This window comes from Alligator mississippiensis, chromosome 1, assembly GCF_030867095.1.
Source record: "Alligator mississippiensis isolate rAllMis1 chromosome 1, rAllMis1, whole genome shotgun sequence".
Lineage (NCBI taxonomy): Eukaryota > Metazoa > Chordata > Crocodylia > Alligatoridae > Alligator > Alligator mississippiensis.
In genome coordinates this window covers 116,960,407-116,981,723 of record NC_081824.1, presented here as the reverse complement: position 1 = coordinate 116,981,723, position 21,317 = coordinate 116,960,407, and the positions used below count along the sequence as shown (strand labels likewise).

Genomic DNA, 21,317 nt, shown 5'->3' with positions numbered 1-21,317 from the left:
TTTCCTTTTTCAAATGAGCAGGTTAAAGGTTAGATGGATTGCAGTTCTGGCAGTTTAGTCAATGGTCCAAGATATTAGCAGGCATTGTGATACTACAGTAACACTTCATACAGAGGTTTCATTTAGAATTATTCAGCATTTTCTAGCATTAGTTAGAACAAAGTGAAATAATGTATTTGAGGCGGATATATTATTTTCATTATCTCCATGAGACAGTTGGCTTTGCATAAGCTTGTTATAGATTCATCTGTTTAGAACCTTGTACAATTCTCATTTGGGCTAAGTTATTTAAAAATATAACTGCATCTATAGTAATTGTTGTTTACATTTTCTAAAAGTGAAATAAGATGCTCAGAAAATGTTGTGGACTGCCCTTGATTCACAGGCAAAAACAGGTGTACCATAGCCAGCATCCTGTGCACTTTCCCATAGGTCCATTTCTTTAGTTCAACCTTGACTTCCACCTTTACTTGTGACTGATCAAATCAGTCTCTATGTCTGGTGCCCTCACTGAGCTCTTTGCTCCGAATGCCTACATGGGAGAGTAATACTGTTTTGCTTCAGACAATTGTTTCATAAGATTCAGGCTGAGCATATGTGATTCCTATCAGGGGATATGAATTTTTAGTGATTGCTGCCAGTCTGAGCATACTTAAACTCAGGGTTAGTTTTTCAAGTTCCCTCAGCCAAATACTCTGGTTTTACTCTACTAAAGTCAGTGGAGTAGCTTCTTATACTACAAAAGACTCTGATCCTCAGCTGTGATCTTCATAGCCATGCAGTCTCTCCCTTGAAATACATTTTCAAGGGGAGGCTAAATTTAAAATTCTGCCATTGATAATGTCACAGTTATGGCATCATATAAAACATAAATCAAAATAATCTGAGCTGTATAACAGTTAAAAAATTCCAAAGTGCACCTGAAAAACAGGAACAACATAACTCCAACAGTATATAACGAGGTTGTAATTCCTGTGATGGATTCTGATGCCAACTGAAATCATAAGAGCAATGATCCTACCTCCAGTATCCTAAAATAGAATTATAGACTTAATAGATGGACTTCCAAATATATATTAATCATTATAACATAAGATTGTTGTTACATTGCTTTCCCTGCTGCATGCCTCGTAAAGTCTTGTGCTCTCCATCTGTCCCTTGGCTTTTGTTTTCTCTGATTTCTGTCTCGCTGTCCCCACATATGTTTCCCACATTCTGACAGTTCACAAAAGGTATTTCATACATTTTTTATTGTTTACTTTTCTGACATAACTTTCTTGTTATGTCTGTTTTAATTCACTGTACATTTTTGATTGCACAGCAGTACAGAATGTACTCTGAGTGTGTGTATACACACAAAAAAGTGTATACACACTTGCAAAAAAGTATTCTACAAGGTGAAAATTCTTGCAATACTTGCTAGTGCGCCACGCTACTTATGTAATTATTTCACCCTTTTTTTAATTAGTTGCTTGTCACTTTCATTCTAATTTAAAAAGATACTTGTGAATAATGCTACACGATTATGATAATTATGCTACCATTTCCTGGCTGAATTTCAATTTGCATAATTACTTTTTTCCTATCTAATGTACCCCTAAAGTTTCAATTGACTTTGTGCTCTTCCTGAGCTTACAGCATTTGATAATGTTGCCTGGTTCAGTTTAATAGCTAGTATGCTTCACTCTAGGGATAGCTGCATTTTAGAAGTGGGCAAAAAGATCTGTATGCATATTTGGATGTTTTTTAAGTGCATTTTTGGATCCTTCAGGATAAAAGAGATATAATAGTATGATGATAAGAATAATATATTACATACATCTCATAAGTGAGCATACCTGTTGATTTCTTTCATATTCATAAATCTATTCTGCAGCACTGGTCACTGTAGTTACAGATAAATTCAAACGCATACACATACTGCAAAAAAACATACACATAAATATTTGTTTTACATTAAACAAATTAATAATTTTTAAAATTTTTTAAATTTTAACCAAAATGTCTCGTGTGCATTTCGTAAGACCAATAACAACTCTGCAACCATTTAAAAATGTGTAATTTAAACCTCAGGCATTTTTAAAAAGAAACAAGCTTGTGCATTACAAATGTCCCACTCCAGCATAATGGCAATACAACTCAGTACAATACAGCTCAACTAATGCTTAACAGGATATGGCTTTCTTGGAACAGGGGAACATAACAGGCATGGTAAAATAAACTCTTTTAACTTAGTTATAATCTCTACTTTAAATCAAAAAGGTAAAAAATGAATTTTAAGATTGAACTCTTTTTAAAAAAGCTAGCAGACTACAAGTGCTTAAGAGTACTTTGTGAATATTATTGGATTAGTCATTGCAAAGGTCAGATCATTTGCCTCTCCAATGTCATAAAAATAATGCAATAGATGGGTGAAATGAAGCCACTACTGCCACTGCATAAATCCATCTGCCACTAAGACAAACTCAAGCTTCTCTTTTCTCTGTCTCCTCATTTTTACATGCAAGGGCAACAAGTAAATAGGAAATAACTTCACTAAAGTCAGTTAACTGACATGATGATGTGAGTAAGTTACTTTTATTCGTGGTTGCATTCTTCCCAGTGGTCAGAGCAATAGTACAGTATTAAGAGGCTGAGTCTGCAGTTTTCTGCCTGGCAGAGGAAGGTAGGGTTTTGAGCGGAGAAAGGGATTGTTATTCTTAAGAAATCAGCGGGATGCAGAAGCTGTGTCTCCTGACAGGTCTATTCATTTATATGCATCGACTCTGGCATGTTGTCAGCTGGTTATTTTTTAACAAATGTAGTTAGTTCATTGCAGCCTCCAGAACCCCCATCTCTTCCATATATCTTGGCTAGATGATAGAATTTAGACAATATTTGACTTGGATGTACTACAAGGCAAAAGCAAAAGCCATCAAAGGCATTTTTATAACCATAGGTTAACATGAATCTTTTCTTTGGCATTAAATTAAGAAAAAATAAAGCTATATAACTCTAGCATGTAGAATGTCCTGGGTTTCTATTACATTTTCCCATGCAGAGGAGGGAAGGTTTATTAGTGAATACTAACTAGGTCCTGTGGGACTGCAATGTGCTACTGCAGGGATGCACAAGGCAAGTAGTCAAGTAAAAGGAAACAGGCCTAGTGCCTAGAGTTCCATACTTCAAAGGGCACCTTGAAGGCAAAGATTTTTTTTTCTCTTTAAAGCAAATGAACTGACTAGCAGTTTTCTAAGCTGCTAGTGATGCTGCTAGTGATGCTGCTGATCTAAGTATGTGTAAAGCTGAAGTGATTATCTGAGCTTCTCTTTATGCACAAAGACATTGTGTTCCAAGACAACCAGCTAACATCACTTCACAAATTTAGACTGATTGCATGATGTAACCAGTTACCAAACCTATTAGGTAGCAGACGAGTATGAAGTTATTGGGACAATGTTTCCTTGGGGGAGATCATTGTCTGTCTGTGTCTCATTACTCTGAGCTATTTATAATCACTTAATTACTCAGGCACCTAAGAAGGGTAAAGCCCTCATGGAGGAATCTATTTTTCATGGGGTTAATTCTATATTCAACAGGAATTAGTAGATTGGAAAGCAAACACATGCAATACCACAATTGCTTCTTAGGTGTGTCTTAAAGCATAGTTTTTTAACCCGTGGTACGAGACACAGGCAGGGGGTACATGGGTGTGGAAAACCCCCGCAGCAAGGGGGCACTGCCGTTCCCCCTACCACTGCCGGGTGCGCGCCTGGCCACTTGCCCCCACCCCCCAGCCAGCCAAAGGCTGCTGCAGGAGGGGGAGGGCAGGCACACAAATACCTGCGCACTCCCTGCTTACAGGCAGGTATGTTTTCTTTCTTTTTTATCCTGCCTGGGCTTTGCCCCGGCGGGGGGGGGGAGGGAGGAGGACAGATGGAGACTCCCAGAGTGTGGGAGGGGCCAGGCAGTGTCCCATGCCCTCCTGCACTGTGGGAACTGGCCCCATGACACAGCCTGCCCGGGGCTCAGTTCACTGTGGGTGGGAGAGCTGGCGGTGGCACCATGCTCCACTTGGGGCAGGCTGCAGTGATGGGAGGGGGGCTGCTGCCTGGATCCACAGTGCCGCTGCCGCCAAATGCAGGGGAAAGCCCTTTGCCACTGCCAGCCCCCGCCTATAGCCAGTCTGAGCTCTGGAGCATCTGCAGCAGACAGCAATCAGGTTGCAAACAGCTGTACCGGGCTCTGCAGCCCTGGCATCAGCTCCATGCTAGCGACTGCACAAGCGTCTCAGAGCAGACTGCTCTCTGCTCTGAGGCATGCATGCAGTCGCTGCCAGCATGGAGCTGATGCCAGGTCTGCGGAGCCCTGTGCAGCTGTTTGCAGTCTCCCTGGTACAGCTGCCCAGAGCCCAGGCTGGATACAGGTGGTGCTGGCAGCAGCACAGGGCTTCTCTGGGCTGCGCTGCCTCAGGGCCCTCCCACAACTGTCTGTTCAGAGCTGTGGGATGCTGGAGCCTGGAGCAGCTCCTTTGCAGCCTCCTGGCTGCAGCCAGCCCAGGCTCTGGGTAGCTGCTGCCAGCCACAGAGCCCAGGCTGCTTGCAGGAGGCCTTGCAACCTCCCAGCCATCTGCTAGGAACAGCCCGAGCTCCATGGCTGGCAGCACCTGCCTACAGCCTGGGCTGGCAGTGGAGTGCCAAGCAAAATGGTCTTGCATGCCATGCTCAGCACGCATGCCCCAGGGGTTGCTGACCCCTGCCGACTTACCTCACTGTGCCGTGGGCCTCTGCTTCTCCCCATCACCCCAACCCCTGCTGCAGTGGCCCTGGAAGCAGCCGACATCACCTGCCTATACCACAATTACGGTTGCTACCTGTCCTCTCTCTGTCCCCCCCTTCCTCTCTCTCTTCACCCTACCCCTTCCCTGTCTTGCTCACTCTCTCTCACCCTATATCCTTTTCCTCTCTCTCTCTTGCTCATTTTCATCCTCTTTCCCTATCTCTCTCACCCCTTCCTCCTTTCAAAACTACAGCAAAAAAATTGGCACGCCGCACATTGCGCACTGCTTTAAATTCCCCAGCAATATTTTGGCGTGCCACACTTCGCATGACACTGGGTTTACCCCTCCCAGCTTTGGCCAACATCACCTCTAGCCCAGGTACATTCTTGAGCACCGCTAGTGTAAACGGTAGTAACCCTACCCACACCAGGTCAGACATCTGTCATATCACAGCTTTATATACACAGCCCTTCTTCCAACATACAGCACACATTAGTCTGTAAATATAAAATCCCCTGGAAAATTGAGTTTTGGGTACTTATTAACATTTTCAGAAGCTAGGGGATACTTGCTACTTAAAAGGTTGAAAAACACTGTCTTAGAGAATGACATAGCAACTGTCTGCCAATCAGGTTTACAAAGCTTACTGTCTAGTAAGTTGTTGACCTGTGAACATTGAATCAGATTGGATGACCCCTCTGGGTTACCTTTGGGTCCAGCAGTGTGACAAAGCAGCTGGGCACCTGAGACAGCTGCCACACATGAGCAGTGGTGACATCCGGCTGCCGGTGCTGCTGGTGTTATTGCCAGTTTTTGTCCTCCTCCAAAAGTCCATGGCCAGGGAAGTTACTCCAGTTGTTCCACCCTAGTTACACCACTGTCTGCATCTCACTGTGCCTGAGTAGATAGACATATGTTAAGCAGTATTTCCTGTTGCTGGTATTCCCAGTTTGTGTAATCTGAGGGCTGCTGAACAACTAAGGATCAAGATTGCAACCCTTGGCATATGTGCAAATCTGGAGTACAAACAGCAAGACACAGCAAACAGTAAATCCTATTACAGCAGCCTGTGCAGAAATAGTGCAGCACCTGGCTTAGATATCGTTGGTCAGGTGACTGAATCATTAAGTAGCACTTGTTGAATGGGGTGGCCCAAATATGTAATCTCAGCACCTGTTGTTGCAAGAACTGACAGAAAGCGTGCACCTGCAGGCACATGTGCTTAAATGTGGTTCTCATCTGCTATTGTAGGGCTTAATTATAGGAGATATTTTTCTTATAGTCTTTTCCTTGTTGCTTGTCAAGTGTAACTTGTTGGCCAGGAATAACATTCTTTGTCCTGTTTATTACCTTTAACCTTGTATTTATGGCTGCAACGCTGTACTTAACTTAGAGGCGTTGGCGTGCTCTCTCCATTTACGCAATGATATGGCTTCCAGTCTTCTGAGCTGTTGCCCCATTTTCTTTGAATCCTGTTTTCTTCGAGAACAATCATTTCAGCTGGAAGAATTAATTCATGCAAACACCTCGCCACACCATAATCTAATGTTTGAAAAGGGGTGGGCCTGATAAACAAATCCCAGTACAAATACTTTCAGTGACCTGGTGATTGTCCTTCTTTCTAGTTTGAAGCCTGAGGCATGGAGTAAATGGGCTTTCTAAGCTCACATGTTACTAAAAGGTAGTCCCTGAAAATGAAAGAAAACTGAATGCAAGTGCCAGGAAGTTATATAATCTGGCAGTGACATCAGTTGAACTACCAAGGTTAATATTTTAACATTTTAATGTATGCCTTTTCCTTAATACAGGCATACAACTGCTCTCTTTGCCTATTCAAATGAAGCAAAACACTTAGATTCCTCTTCATCTTCTTCACACAGACCAGTTCAGAATGATAAGTAAGATCTATTCTTGCGTACTGTACTGTAGGAGGAAGTGCTTTGGGCCATGGATGTTGGGGTGTGCTGGAACTGGTAGAGGAATGTAAATGGGTGCTGATGCTGGCACTTTGGGACTGATTTTTTTTCTTTCTGTTTATTAATCACATACTAGCCCACAGGTATTTGCATAAGTTTAGCTACCACAGTGTTTTTCTAATAGTCAGAAAAAATATTAGAACACCAAGCAGCGGTGTTCCCTAATGCATTAAATTGGTTTAATTGTTACTAAATGCTGGTTAAATTCCATAGAATAGCTTTGTGAAACTTTACAAAGATTTTATTCATATCTTTGGCTGCTTCCTTCTTTCAGCAGAGTTAGAGAGGCCAATAAGTCCCATGTTGATAATGTTGACATTGCAGAATTACTGTTTTTTCTTGCCTAAGAGGACTTATATTGGATTCTTGGAGAAAGTATTGGGCACTATTAAAATATTTCCAGGTGTATTCTCCCCTTTAGTTTCAGTAGGACCCCATAGCTCATCTTGAATGTTGGAAGAAAACTATATACAGTTTCTGTAGCATCATGGGATCTGGAAAGTCTCACACATTTTGCTAAGAAGGGGCACCACAGCTAGGATGCAGAAACTAACATTGCTTTCTATTGCTGTGATAGTGATGGAGGCTGAAGAAGAGGTTGAGATACCTACTATCTGTGGGATGGAAGTGAGGTGCACACACCCCAGGACAGGGAATTCATTGGACTTTAACAGGACTAAAATATCATCTAACCACAGCTAGTGATTGTAGCACCAGAAAGGAACAGTATTGCAGAATATGTGATGTGGCTCTGTGAAACTGCGCAGGAAACTATGCCAGGATAGGCTAACCTTCATTTGCAATGGCAAACTTGTAACATGAATTTCCTTGCAGAGACAGATTTTGTGAAACAGATGGGAGGAAACTAAGTTGATTTATTCTCTATTGCTTCCTGCAGAAAAAGTCTAGGGAACTTTCTCAGAGGAAAAAGTACAAGTAGACCACATCAAAGGCTCAGTTTTAAAATGTAAATGTTTGATAAGCACAGTTTTGCCACTTGTGTTTCCTGTTTTAATGGGCATGGTATGAATGCTTAAACAAGATAGACAGAAAAAGTAGCCATTGTGTCATCTATGTAGTCATCTTTTATCTTTAAACTATAGAAAAATTTAAAAATCAAACTCTGTCCCTCCACACAACTCAATTAATTGACTGCTTTTTGGGATAGCTATTAGATACACAGAATTATTATTCCAAATCACAATCATGCGTGCTGCTACAAGAAGAAAAATGAACACAAACCTAGATAAATCTGGATGCTGTGAGCATCTGGATGACAGTGATCCCTGTGATACAAACAGCTGGTTCATCATGTGCATGTTAAATATAGCCTGATTAGGAGCATATATGGAGCTGAACACTAACCATGTCAGGTATGTTGTATAGTCCTCCGCTATGATACTAAATGATTATAGTGCAAGTCTTCCAGTCTAGTCCCTCCTTGCCATATTGTGAGATTAGCAACTGCTCATTTGCAGTTACCATCCTTTTGATGCAGAGCATAGATTAAATTGTGTCTTTTTTCCTATTCCAGAAAAAAACTTGTGTCTTTCTGTACTGACAACATTGTGCATAAGCATTTAATTATATCATACTGAGGAACTCTTGGTAAACATAGAAGCCTTGCAGCATCTTTTATTTTTAGATGGGGATACAAGGGGAAGCACATTAAGGAAAGGATTGCACCTACTGGCTAAAGCAGGGGACTGAAAGTTACAATTCTTGAATCATGTTCCCAACATTGCTACATGAATCATATTCCTGAGTTCACTACCTGTGCCACTTACTTAACCTTCTCATGTCTTGATTTTCCCCACATCAAGAATTGACTAATAATCCTTCCCCCCAAATGTTGTGAAACTAAATTACTTGATGTGTTCAATATGTCTGACACTCTCAAATGAAGAAACTGTTCTTTGAGGCAAGCCCAGTGTGAGTCACAGTTTGATTTAGGTACATTATGAGACTATAAGGGAGCAACCTGTTTTTGTCAGGATGAGTGAAAGGGAAATCCTTTTGAGCCTCACAGATTGAGGTGTGTCTAGTGAAAGTGCTTCAACTCAGTTAATAAAACACCTGGTGCACATATAATAATTTTTCTTCCAATCAAAGAGAGATAAATGAAGCCTGGAGGTAAAATTGGGGCCTATTTTTAGTGAGCAGCAGTAATACTGTTCCAGAGAACTCTCTCCTGGATTTGTCATCAATTCAAATATATTTCTCATGCAACAGTGCCAGTATTTCTGAGAGAGAAAAAAAGAGGGCCTGCACCTAATCCTGTCTGCATTTACTGTTGTGAGAAAGCCATCATGTAGACACCTCACTATGTCAGAAAAGGCACAAAGAAAGAAGACTAGAAGACATATTTTTCAGTGCTTCTATCCAATTTAGAGTAGGAGATGCAAATATTTCACAAATCTTACCTCTACTCTGTATCCTAAAGGTAACTTTTTTTGCACAGTGGGGGAAATTTAGAGATATGATCATAGGTATCACCCACAGTGTGTTCTCATGTTACTGAGGCCATTACATCTAGTCTCCATGATGGAGAGGGTAGACACAGGCTCACCTCCCAGTTATCCCAGTATAAATAAAGATTGAACTTCCTGTGCACTGTGGATCTACGGCGTCACTTCCAGCCTTTAATTTCTATGATTCTATGATTCCTGAAGTCAGGGCCTCAGTAGACCTGCCCTAATGAATTTTATTGTTTATGAGGATGCACATTACAAAATTTATGGAGAAGAGCCTGAGATTAAGAGACCAGCCAAAAGCATTGTCTGACCTGTTTGCTCATGCTGAAGATGGGTGTTTCCTTGTGACTTCCCACAGGGCATCATTAATACTGCATGACTTTAGCACTTTGTTTTGGTAATAGTGGGCTTGTAGTTAACAAAAGCTGCCTCTAATCTTCCTTCAATGTTTTTTCAGACTTTGGTTGCTGACAATTTCCTGCTTGGAACTGAAAAGAAAAATTGAATCAACTGGAAAAACCAAACCAAACCAAACCTCTAATTTAATCCAGCCTCCAAATTGTTGCTAGGCACTGGTGTTTTAGTACATTGTAAACCAGGGCTGGTAACAACCCACAAGATGTCTCACCTGTCCCTTTTGGTTAATCTTGTTGTGTAAACTAGTGAGTTTGCTGTTTCCCCAGTGAGGAGACTGGATGTTCTTGGCCCTTGGACAGGTGATTCAGGCATGATTCATAGGTGCAGAACATCTTGTTGCCAGCTGGGGTTGGAGAAAGTCTTTCTGCAGATATGGACTCAAAGAATTGCAGCAAGCCAGGTCACCTTTTGCACTGCTTAAAATAGCAGCCTCATAAAACAAAAGGAAGTCAAACAGATGTAAACAAAAAAGGTGTACAGGAGACTGGTAATGATTATCAGACACTGGTATTATTGCTACTGTCACTTCAGCACTGCTGATGGGTCTTTACTGGCTTGATCCTTCTGGAGATCCCACTTGGCTCTATTCTTTCTCTCTGGGAGACAATTAGGGGGTTAACTCTGATCTCAGTGGTATCACTGATTTACACTGGCACTGAGATCAGGATCAGGCCCATGTTCCTTAATGTGGTCTATGGTGATGTGGTACCATAATGAGTAATGATAATATTTTTTAGTTCAGCTAGCAGGGTAGCAGAGGGGAGGAGGGGGTGTCTCCTGAAGCAGCAGGCTGCTACTGGGGCCATTGCCTTTTGTACAAAATGGGCACAGTAAATTTATTTCCTTGAGTCTGGGCAAATAATCCAGTCCATTCCCTCAGGGTCACAATTTGATGCACTTAAAAAGGGTACCGCCTTTTTCAGTGAATATTCCCAGTGATTATGGCTGGACCTGAGGAGTTGAATATTACCGCATATTTGTAAGTGTTTCAGAATCTGATCCTCAGGAATGAGAGATCCTTTGTTTCCAAAGATGAAGGTTTCTACGTTGTATTTTCCTGTTCTCAGAGTGGAAGAATTGTAGTTCATTCATATGAAGATCTCAAGACAAATATTAATGTAGTAAACCATATACCCCCTGTACAAGATTGGGAGTTATTCCAATCTTCCAACATTAGACGAGGTAGCTGTGTCACAGGGACATGATCTGGCTTCCCCCAAATCACATGATAAATCTCTGGCATTCCTTGGAAAATGAAGTCCCACATGAACTTCTCATAAACAAATTGGAGAAATCTGGGCAAGACAACACTACTACAAAGTGAATAGACAACTGGCTCAATAGCTGCAAGCAAAAGGCAGTTATAAATAGATCCATATCAGAATGGCAGGAAATTTTGAGTGGAGTGGAGTCCCACAGGGGTCTATCCTGGACCCAACTGTGTTTAACATGCTCATTAGCATTTTAGATGCTGGAATTAAATGCTTCTTGAGCAAATTTGCAGAAGATGTGAAACTGGGAAGGACTGCAAACACACTGGAGGACTGGAGCGCAATTCAGGATCTTGTTAGATTGGAAAGCTAGGCTGGAGCTGAACGAATGAAGTCTAGTACTGACAAATGCAAGATGCTACACCTCAGGAAGATTAATCAAAAATGCAAGTAGAAGATGGGTGATAACTGGCTGGATGGCTATATTGCGGAGAGGATCTAGAAGTTTTGATGGATGACAGGCTTAATATGAGTCTGCAGTGTGACTCAGCTGCACAGAATGAGAATGAGATCTTGGGCTGCATCAGTAGAAACAGAGGAGGTGACAGTATCTCTGTTCTGCACTGCTTAGGCCTCATCTGGAATATTGTGTACAATTTTGGGCTCCACATTTTAAAAAGAGAAGTTAGACGCAGGGTCCAGAGGTTGGTGGCAAAAGTTATAAAGCGATTGGAAGGCAAGCCATATGAAGAGAGGCTGAAGGAAATGAGCATATTCACTTTGCAGAAAAGGTCCTTAAGAAGGGATATGATAGCAGTCTTCAAATATCTGAAGGGCTGTCATAAAGAAGAGGGAGAATACCTTTTCTCCCTTGCTGCCAGGAGCAGTGTGTGGACCCATGGCTTCAAGTTGGAGCAAAGAAGGTTTAGATGGGGTATCAGGGAATGCTTCTTCACTGTTAGAGCACTGAGGCAGTCAAATAAATTGTCTAGGGAAGTTGCAGACTCTCCATCATTCGAGGTGTTCAAGAAGTTGGATAAGCATTGGTCAGGGATGATCTAAGAGTAGCTACAGCTATGCTCTGCTATGCATATTTCACATGCTTCTGGGTTTTGCTTGTTGCCACATGGGCCTGGGAGAACTTGTCCCCCTCCTATTGCTACACACATCAGGAGATTCGTTCACCTTCCTCAGAAACATGAGGTGTTGGCTGCAGCAAAGGTTGGGGATTTTTACTTGGGTGTGCCAATACTCCTGCTGGGACTAAAATCCACGACTGGAGGGTCTGACTAAAGGGTTTTGCCTCTCTGCTCAGGGTCACACTGATCATCACATTTGGGGTTAGGAAGAAATTTTACCCCATGGTCAGATTTATACAGACTGTGGGGGTTTTACCCGGCTCTGTAGCAGGGGGCATGGCCCTCTTTCTTGGATCTCTGAAGCTCATTTTAACAAGCTTACAGGGACAGAAGTTGTAGCCATGTTGGTCTAAGGACATAGGCAGACAAGGTTCTTTGGGTGAATCTGATATCTTGGTGAACACACACCAACAGGTGAAACTTCCTCAGTGTGACGAAGGGTTTTTGAACCCGAAAGCTTGCTTTAAAATTATTTTCCAACTATTTAAGTTGGTCTAATAAAAGATATCAGATTCACCCAAACAACCTTGCCTGCCTTTTAACAAGCTTGGCAGCCACAGGGTACTGACTTCCATTGTCCCTCTGCTTTGCCAGATTTAGATGCCTTATAGCAGTGCAATAGGGTTGATTGTCTAGTTTTAGTATGGATTTGGATGGGATGGTTGAGGATGATCCTGCCTCAGGCCAGGGGTTGAGCTAGATACCTCCTGAGATCCCTTCTAGCCCTACTTTTCTATGATTCTGTGATTCTCAACTCTCAGTTATTCATAGATTCATAGATTCATAGATGTTAGGGTCGGAAGGGACCTCAATAGATCATCGAGTCCGACCCCCTGCATAAGCAGGAAAGAGTGCTGGGTCTAGATGACCCCAGCTAGATACTCATCTAACCTCCTCTTGAAGACCCCCAGGGTAGGGGAGAGCACCACCTCCCTTGGGAGCCCGTTCCAGACCTTGGCCACTCAAACTGTGAAGAAGTTCTTCCTAATGTCCAATCTAAATCTGCTCTCTGCTAGCTTGTGGCCATTGTTTCTTGTAACCCCCAGGGGAGCCTTGGTGAATAAATACTCACCAATTCCCTTCTGTGCCCCCCGATGAACTTAAAGGCAGCCACAAGGTCGCCTCTCAACCTTCTCTTGCGGAGGCTGAAAAGGTCCAGTTTCTCTAGTCTCTCCTCGTAGGGCTTGGTCTGCAGGCCCTTGACCATACGAGTTGCCCTTCTCTGGACCCTCTCCAGGTTATCCGCATCCTTCTTGAAGTGTGGCGCCCAGAATTGCACGCAGTACTCCAACTGCGGTCTGACCAGCGCCCGATAGAGGGGAAGCATCACCTCCCTGGACCTATTCGTCATGCATCTGCTGATGCACGATAAAGTGCCATTGGCTTTTCTGATGGCTTCGTCACACTGCCGGCTCATGTTCAACTTGGAATCCACTAGGACTCCAAGATCCCTTTCCACCTCTGTGCCACCCAGCAGGTCATTCCCTAGGCTGTAGGTGTGCTGGACATTTTTCCTCCGTAGGTGCAGCACTTTGTATTTCTCCTTGTTGAACTGCATCCTGTTGTTTTCTGCCCACTTGTCCAACCTATCCAGGTCTGCCTGCAGCTGTTCCCTGCCCTCCGGTGTGTCCACTTCTCCCCATAGCTTTGTGTCATCTGCAAACTTGGACAGAGTACATTTGACTCCCTCGTCCAAGTCACTGATGAAGACATTAAAGAGTATCGGTCCCAGGACCGAGCCCTGCGGGACCCCACTGCCCACACCCTTCCAGGTCGAGACCGACCCATCCACCACGACTCTCTGGTTAGTACCTTGACAGCTAGCTAGCTTAATCTCTAAAGAAGTCAGGCGGGTGGGAAATTAACACATTTTCCCACTTGATGTGTGAGAAGAAAAGTAAGAATAAAGGTATTTTCACTCTGGACCAGAGATGTCATCAACTTGATTACAGGTTATAATAGGTAATTGGTTATAACTGCTCACTTTAGCAAAATTGCCTATTATCTTCTCAGTTACTGGGAGGGAATGCAGGTGTGTTCCCATGAGTTTCTGTAAGTTTTTACTTCTGCTTGTTATTTTTCCTTGTGTAGGCATGGAATCCTGGCTACTCAGAGCTAATGTGATACATGCACACACAAAACACAGCACATTATATTGGCTGCAGTTGGGATGGGACGGGGTGGAGTTTCCCTAGTATGCTGTGTTACATTAATACTATCACTCACAAGGAATTATTGAAACATGTCGGACTCCTCTTCATATCATGCTGTGGCATTCCTATTATTCATTTCACTGTTATCCATTTTAAAAGGTCACTTCATGGGTAAATCAAATGTTAATTTCAGGCAAAATACTGAAATACAATTTCTAATGATAAATTATCATTACAAGACTGTCATTGATTTCAGGGGAGTCCAACAAGGTATAAATTTGGCCTGTTAACATGTCCAAGCAAGAGGCCTGAGAACACTCACCTCTGCCAGATAAACTTGATAGGCTTTTTCAGAAACAGACAGGTAGATAAGGAAAATACAGTGGACGCAGTTTGTCTGGATTTTAGGAAAGCCTTTGACACAGCAACATACAGAAAGCTTGTAGAGACTGGGTGAGTTTCAGTTGGCATCGTTGTTCTTTACAGAGCTTGGTGAGTATTGTCTAGGTAATAATGCAATAAATATGGATAAAAAGCTGGCTGACAGATGAGAAACAACATATTATTACTAGTGGTGTTACATCAGAATATAAGTGGTATCAAGTGGGTTTCCATAGAGCTTAGTGTTCTCTTCTGGGACTAGGCATTATTTTGCCTAGTCATTAACAAGCTAGGAGAAGAATATTATTTGACTGTCATCAAATTAAAACATGGTATTAAGTACACCAAGTGCAGAAAACTATTAATCAGACCATCTGAAATGTTGTTGGATCAGTGAGGAATGAGATTTAACTTTAAAGAAGAGAGTGTATGATGATAAGACAGATAAGGAAGCAAAATATACAGTGGCAATAAAGCCCCACCTTTTATGTTCATCTCCTGCTGTGACTCAGATGGTGTACTGTAGTAGGCTTAGAACTAGATTCACAAAAGGGTTTCAGTCTCTTTTCCTGTGGATATTTAATTTTTCATGTAGAGAATGTCATCACCTCTCTCCTTTTCTGTGAGAGAGGGCTAGCTTAGGTACCTAACACCATAAGAGAATCATAGCTGTGAATTGCGAATGGAGGTATGCACCTGACTGGGCTACGGGGAGATTCCTCATGTTCTGACAAGCTGGACCTAAAACCCTATCTTCTCAGCATTTCCTACCAGCTGACTGAGGTGGCTTCTCACTCAGCCTTCTCGTGTTTATGGATCCCATTTACAGACTCCTCATTCTCCCCACTGACTGTATGGAGAATCTCTGGATGTCTAACTTGGCCCTGTGGATTCCATTAGGCAACAAGATGCCTCAAAAGTAGGCACTGCAATCAACTTTTTGTGGAGAGAGCCCTTTCAGATCCAGAGAGATCCGGTTTTTAGAGCATGCATGACCTGTTCCTCCTTAAGACCAGGCGTTTGTTTAAGGTGTTTCCAGTGGAATGCATCTGTGGAGGCACACAACAATCACTACTCATGTTTAAGGTTTAGACCTGTATACTTGCATGTCCTGCTGAAATATGTTGAATACACACCTTGGATGGTTATTTTATACTAGACATATTGTATTCCTACACAGTTCATAGTGCCTATATAATATGTTATGCAGGAATGGGATGTAAAGGTTATTACATCATGCCTTATGAATTCTCATGGTTTTAAAAACTTTCAAAAATTACAAAGTAAAGGAGAGAAAAAATGATCTTGTGATTAAATCACAAGACTGGAATTCTTTTGATCTGAGTTCTGTTCAGCTATGTCATAGACTTCCTGTTTTACCGTCGGCAAGTTACAATTTCCCCATACCCAAGTTTCCGTCTTTGTAATGTGGAAATAAGAATGTCTACCTCATCGGGGATATAGACAGCTAAATTAATTAGAGTTCTCATGTTTGCAATTTTTTGAGATTTAGTTGGACACAATAAGAGGAGAGCAAATAATTGTTTTAAGTATTATTGCTTATAATAATTAAAAATATAATTTAGCCTTGGACTGTTTTGGCTTTCAAATGTTTATATATAAACTGTAATGTCTATCAAAGTATCTGTTTAAATGTAATCTCTTCCTTTTGTTCTCTAGGACTGTGATTACCCTGACGGCACCTACAGTAACCTCATTATTCTTAGACCAGATCCTCTGGGGTAAAGCCAGAATTGTTCCACTTACAGCATTTCCATTCAGTAAGAGCCACCTCCTACACACAGTGTCATTGTGTTATTCTTCCAAGGACTGGGTCCAAAATAAAAGAAAATGTTGTCTGCCTTCTTTCTGTCACGGACACAACTCCTGTATTCTGTGCTTCACCTGGCTGCCTTTCAGTTGCCTCTTTTTTGAATCCCACTATTAGAATTTTAGTTTCCTCTTTGCCTCGTCATATCAACACCATTTGTCTCTGATCCTTGTTTGTCCCCTTCCCTTTCCCTCCTCTTCCCTGACTAGTTCCAGTCCACAGTTTCTCCACCACTCTCTTTCTCCCTTTCTCCTTCCCTCCAATCACTTCCATCTCTCTCACTCCTCTTAGCCCAGTCCCACACAAACCTCCAAAATCCTAACAAAGAACCCTTAAATTTAAAAGAGTATATGATTATCTAGTGGGACCATTGACACATACGCCCAGCAAACTAATTACCAAGTCTAACTGTAGTATTCATTCATCTGACCATTTAGTTACTGATTCTTTGTGGCTATCATTCACTGTGTTTTACCATAGCACAAGTGTACTATTGGGCCTAGCCTTTATTGCGGTCATATTACCTTTGTAATTCCGCTAAGGATTTACCACAGCACTCAATACTTCCTATCCCATCCTTTTTAGGTCCCCAGTACAGTGGGTGTTTTCAGGGAAGTGGGGCATGGAGGGATGTGACTTGAGCAGGAACAGTCATTAGGGGCTGCCAGCAACTGGTATGACTCAGAGCTGGTCTACACTAGACCCAGGAGCACTCCAGCAAAAAAAACAAAACAAAAAACAACAACAACAACAAAAACTCCAAAGTTGAGAAAGCATAAATAGTTCCTTAGCATCAGTTACTGGGAGTATTTGGGTATCTGGCCCCATATCTCTTATCTGTAAAGCATCGTCATATTTTAAACACAGCCAGTGTTTAAATTATGGAGCACCCAAGCCCCCACATAAGAGATGATCCCCCCACCCCCCCATGGGTCAGTCAGCACTCCTTCTCCCCACCCCCCACAACAGCGGTGGGGCCCATGCACCGCTGCACACAACCCCCAGCTTGCTCTGCACCTTTCTAAGCAGCCCAGGTGGCAACGGTGGCAGTTCCTTCCAGCTGCCACTGCTGCTGGCCTCAGCCCCACGGTACTGGTGGGGACCCAAGCAAACAGCCCCGAACCTGGCCAATATTTTTTACAGACCCCCAAGTGTAATTTGAACCTTGGGCACAGGATGAATTATGATCTAGTAAAGAGGAATCTTGTTTCATACCATCATTTTAATCAATATTTTTGCATGCAAATATATTTACAAATGGTGTCATAAGTACTGAGCCATGGTTTTTTTCTCTTTGAACTCCATCTACTTTATTGCCTGATGAGTTTTTTTCTTGCTCATCATTTTGAAGATGGTTTGTAAACAGATGTGAGTGATGATGCTTACAGACACCTGAAACAGGAGTAAATGAATTGGTGAGGATAGCAGTTAGGTTTCTCAGTGAGGCATATCATTTTTCTCTGTCAAGTTGGTGAAAGCAAAAGGGAAGATGTGTCTGAAAATTTCTGTTAATCATGCTTCTTTTATTCCCTTTCTTTTTCTAAAATAGGTTTAATCTTTTTTATCATTTATTTTCATGACGTGGATCAGCATTTCATGTTCAAATACCACTGGATTTAAAGGCAATTCGAGTTCCTATCTTCAAATCCAAACTTCATGGTTATAACCCATGTCTGCTTTTTATCAAGCCACTTGAATTATCTCATTTTCATTTTTCTGCTAATATATCTTGTGTGTTTTGATCTCTTTTAATTTAAAAAACTGCCTTTGTTCACAAAACCTCATTTAATAAATGTATGCTGGTTAAGTTGGCTAAGTGCTCCATGGTAAAACCAAGATACTTTCTGAGATGTTTATGTGGGAAATCCCAGTTTCCAATGGTCATTTTGAACCCTATTTTAATGACAAAAACCCAATTTGTTTGTTTCAACAGTGGGTGAAAGGAATAATTACTCATAAGTCAGGCACTGAGGTCACATGACAGAGTTTGCCCTGATGTTACATTAGTACAAGATCTCCACAAACAAGATCTGTATGTTCCAATCATCTCAGTATACCCACTCCCTTTATAAGTTGCATAATCGAGGCCTTTAGTTAACTTGAGCTTTCTGCCTTCTTTTCCCTGTTAACAGGAGAGGGAAGATGATCCTGTGGTGCGGGTTGATTTGGAAAGCAGAAGACTCTGGTCTGAATTCCCTGCTCCCAACAAATGTCTTGAATTGCTTTGCACAAGTCATTCAAGTCCCAAACAATGATTTCAATAGCAGTAAGCCAGCTAAATATCTTTGAGCCTTACTCTCTATCCCCCTCCTCTCCACCTGTAAAATGGATGCTGTGAGGACAAATACATTCCAGACTGGGGGGTCTATGATGGGAGCCATGTAAGTACCATCCATATATAGCTACCATATCCTGTTTTGTTTTGCTTTTTAATTGGTAACTTCTGGAGGATAATACTATTGCTACTTTATATATATGTTTATCTCCTTTAAGGAGAGTTTGGCAATGGCAATATGTAATATTCACTCATCCAGAATCAACAGGCAGCAGCTACAGCGTTAGTATTATTTTGGCATTTAAATTTACAATAACTAGCCTTGCCCTTCCAAAACAAAAATCTGATTTTGAATGCCTAACCCTGTGAAGTGAAGAGTTCCTGTGACTTCAGGGAGTGCATTTTTAACACAAGGTGACTTGTTATTTTCCCTACTATGAAATCTTAAGCAGGTAGTGCTTTGAAGAGTTACAAAGTGTAGACATAGAGGGAAGGAGCTGCAGTGTTGGAGGCCAAGAGAAAAGGAAAACAAGTCAGAAGATTCTGAATAGAATAACTGTAATGATAATATAGTAGTCCTTCATTTATATTTATGTAGCACTGCCCCATTCTGTCATGCCAATTGATTTGCAAAAACACTTGAACAGATACAGCAGAACAAAAACACATTATCATAAGATGTCACAGTTTTAAAATATAACCACACTAAAGCCTGGCTGAATAAGCAAAGGAAACTGTTATCATTTACCGTGTTTTTTCACTGTCTATAATCCATATTTGTTGCATCATGACAATCCAAAGCCCATATCTTGGAGGACACATTGCATAAGCAGACCCTAACACACATAAAACTCTAAAACACAGAGGCTGTGTCCAGATGAGTGCGGCCATACACCATGTGGCACCGCAGACCCATCTGCAGTGCTGCACACTGCACATTCAAGCATTTCCCATGCTGCTACCTTGCAGCCTGGGGGTGTTTTTGAGCCCAAGAGATCCCTGGTTTGAAAAAAAACACATGCAGAAAAAAAGCACATGTGGAGGCAGCATGTGCCACCCAAAACCAGTGCCTGGCCAGCCAGAGCCACACTCCAGCTGCTCGCCAGAGTCCTGGCTGCAGGAGTGCCATGGCTGCAGCTTCCCCAGCCCGCAGGATCCCAGGTAAGGCTGCTGGGCCCAGCACAGTTGGTGGCCCCAGCCTCCCCTACCCAACCCAAGATAACCTACTGTGAACCAGAGGGCATGTGACATGGGTGTTCCCCAGGAACAACTAGCAGCAGTCCAAGATGTGCTGCTACTAATTGTCCCCAGGGAACCAAACATACACACTCATCTGTACGCAGCCATAAGGAGCATTGCTGTCTTACAGAGAGCTCCAGGTTTGTAGAGGAATAAGACTATATGAATTAACTGGTTGGACAGGATCTTTGAATGCAGCTCTCCAGGGCATTGACTGTTTTGTTTTGTTTTGTTTTGTTTTTTCCATCTCAGGCATTTATATCGCTGAGTGCCTAATCCTTAGAGTATTCCTGTGAAGCAGAGAACTGTTATTAGCGCTATATACAGATGGGGAACTGAGACAGAGGCTGCATCCAGATGAGCAAGCATGTGCCTGTTGCAGCATTTCACAGTAGTCTGCATCGCAAGAGGCATGCTAGGAACAAAAAATGCTCTCTGCACTGCATATTTGCAGCACAGACTCTAAATTTGATACCAGGAAATCCCAGTATTAAAAAATAACCCACTGGGAAAAAGGGGCACAGGGCGCACTCCTGGAGCATGCCCTGATGCAACCAGAGGCTGGGTCCTCCAGAGAAATGCTCTAGCACATGGCCAGAGCATCTCTATGGCTGCCATGTGTCCCTGCTGCTCCAGCATGCTGCCTCAGCATGCTAGGGCAAATAGGAGTGGGGCAAGGCTGCAACAGGTAGGTAGGGATGGGGGAGGGGGACTGTGAGTGTGGGGGAGACTGCACAGTAGGGGTGGGTCATCCCTCCCTCCCTCACACATGGCACACAGCGCCCCCCCCCCGCCCCCCTGGCGCAGTTGTAACAGCTGTCAGGGTATTTGTGGCTACTCCTGGCAGAGACCCCAGCTGCACGGTGTTGCCTGAGACTGGGGGATGCACGTGGCACAGGGAACTGGCCCCACCCACCGGCGCATGCTCTCAGACAAGAGTGGGCCACACTTGCTGTCACGTGGGGCTCCTGGCACTGCAGGCAGGAACTGTGCACTATCAGGCCAGGCCCAGTCCTACCTACATGTGTCCTGTGCACCCACAAGTGCCCCGACAGCCACTGCTTCTGTGGGGGTGGACTGTGTGCCATGCAGGGGGGGAAGGGACACACCTCTTCTGAGCAGTACCCCCATCCCCACAGTCCCCTTGACCCCCACACAGTCCCCCCACACCCACAACCCCCTACACCCCCAAACCACCTGCACAAACCCCCCACCCACAAACCCCACACCATCCCAAACCCCCACCCCAAACCCCCACACAAGCCCCATATCTCCCCACAAACCCCACTCCCACAAACCCTACCCCACTCCCACAAACCCTACCCCCACACCTATACCCACCCACAAATCCCCCCAACCTTGGCTGCCAAGAGCAGTCTAAGCAGGGGGAGGCCAGCCTGGAAGGGAAGGGGCTTGCCCAACCCAGTCCTTGAGCCCCAGTCAAAGGCTTCCCAGGAACAGC

At 43.0% G+C, this 21,317-nt stretch overlaps 1 long non-coding RNA gene across 1 annotated transcript in view; it reads left to right on the top strand.

The window, feature by feature from the left end:
* LOC132243473 (uncharacterized) overlaps positions 1-19,696 on the top strand; it is a 30,116-nt gene extending 10,420 nt beyond the window's left edge. Inside the window, exons 2-3 of the long non-coding RNA XR_009455053.1 lie at positions 16,191-16,291; positions 18,474-19,696. This is a non-coding gene — a long non-coding RNA (uncharacterized LOC132243473). The remainder of the gene's footprint in view (positions 1-16,190; positions 16,292-18,473) is intronic.
* Positions 19,697-21,317: the final 1,621 nt, after the last annotated feature.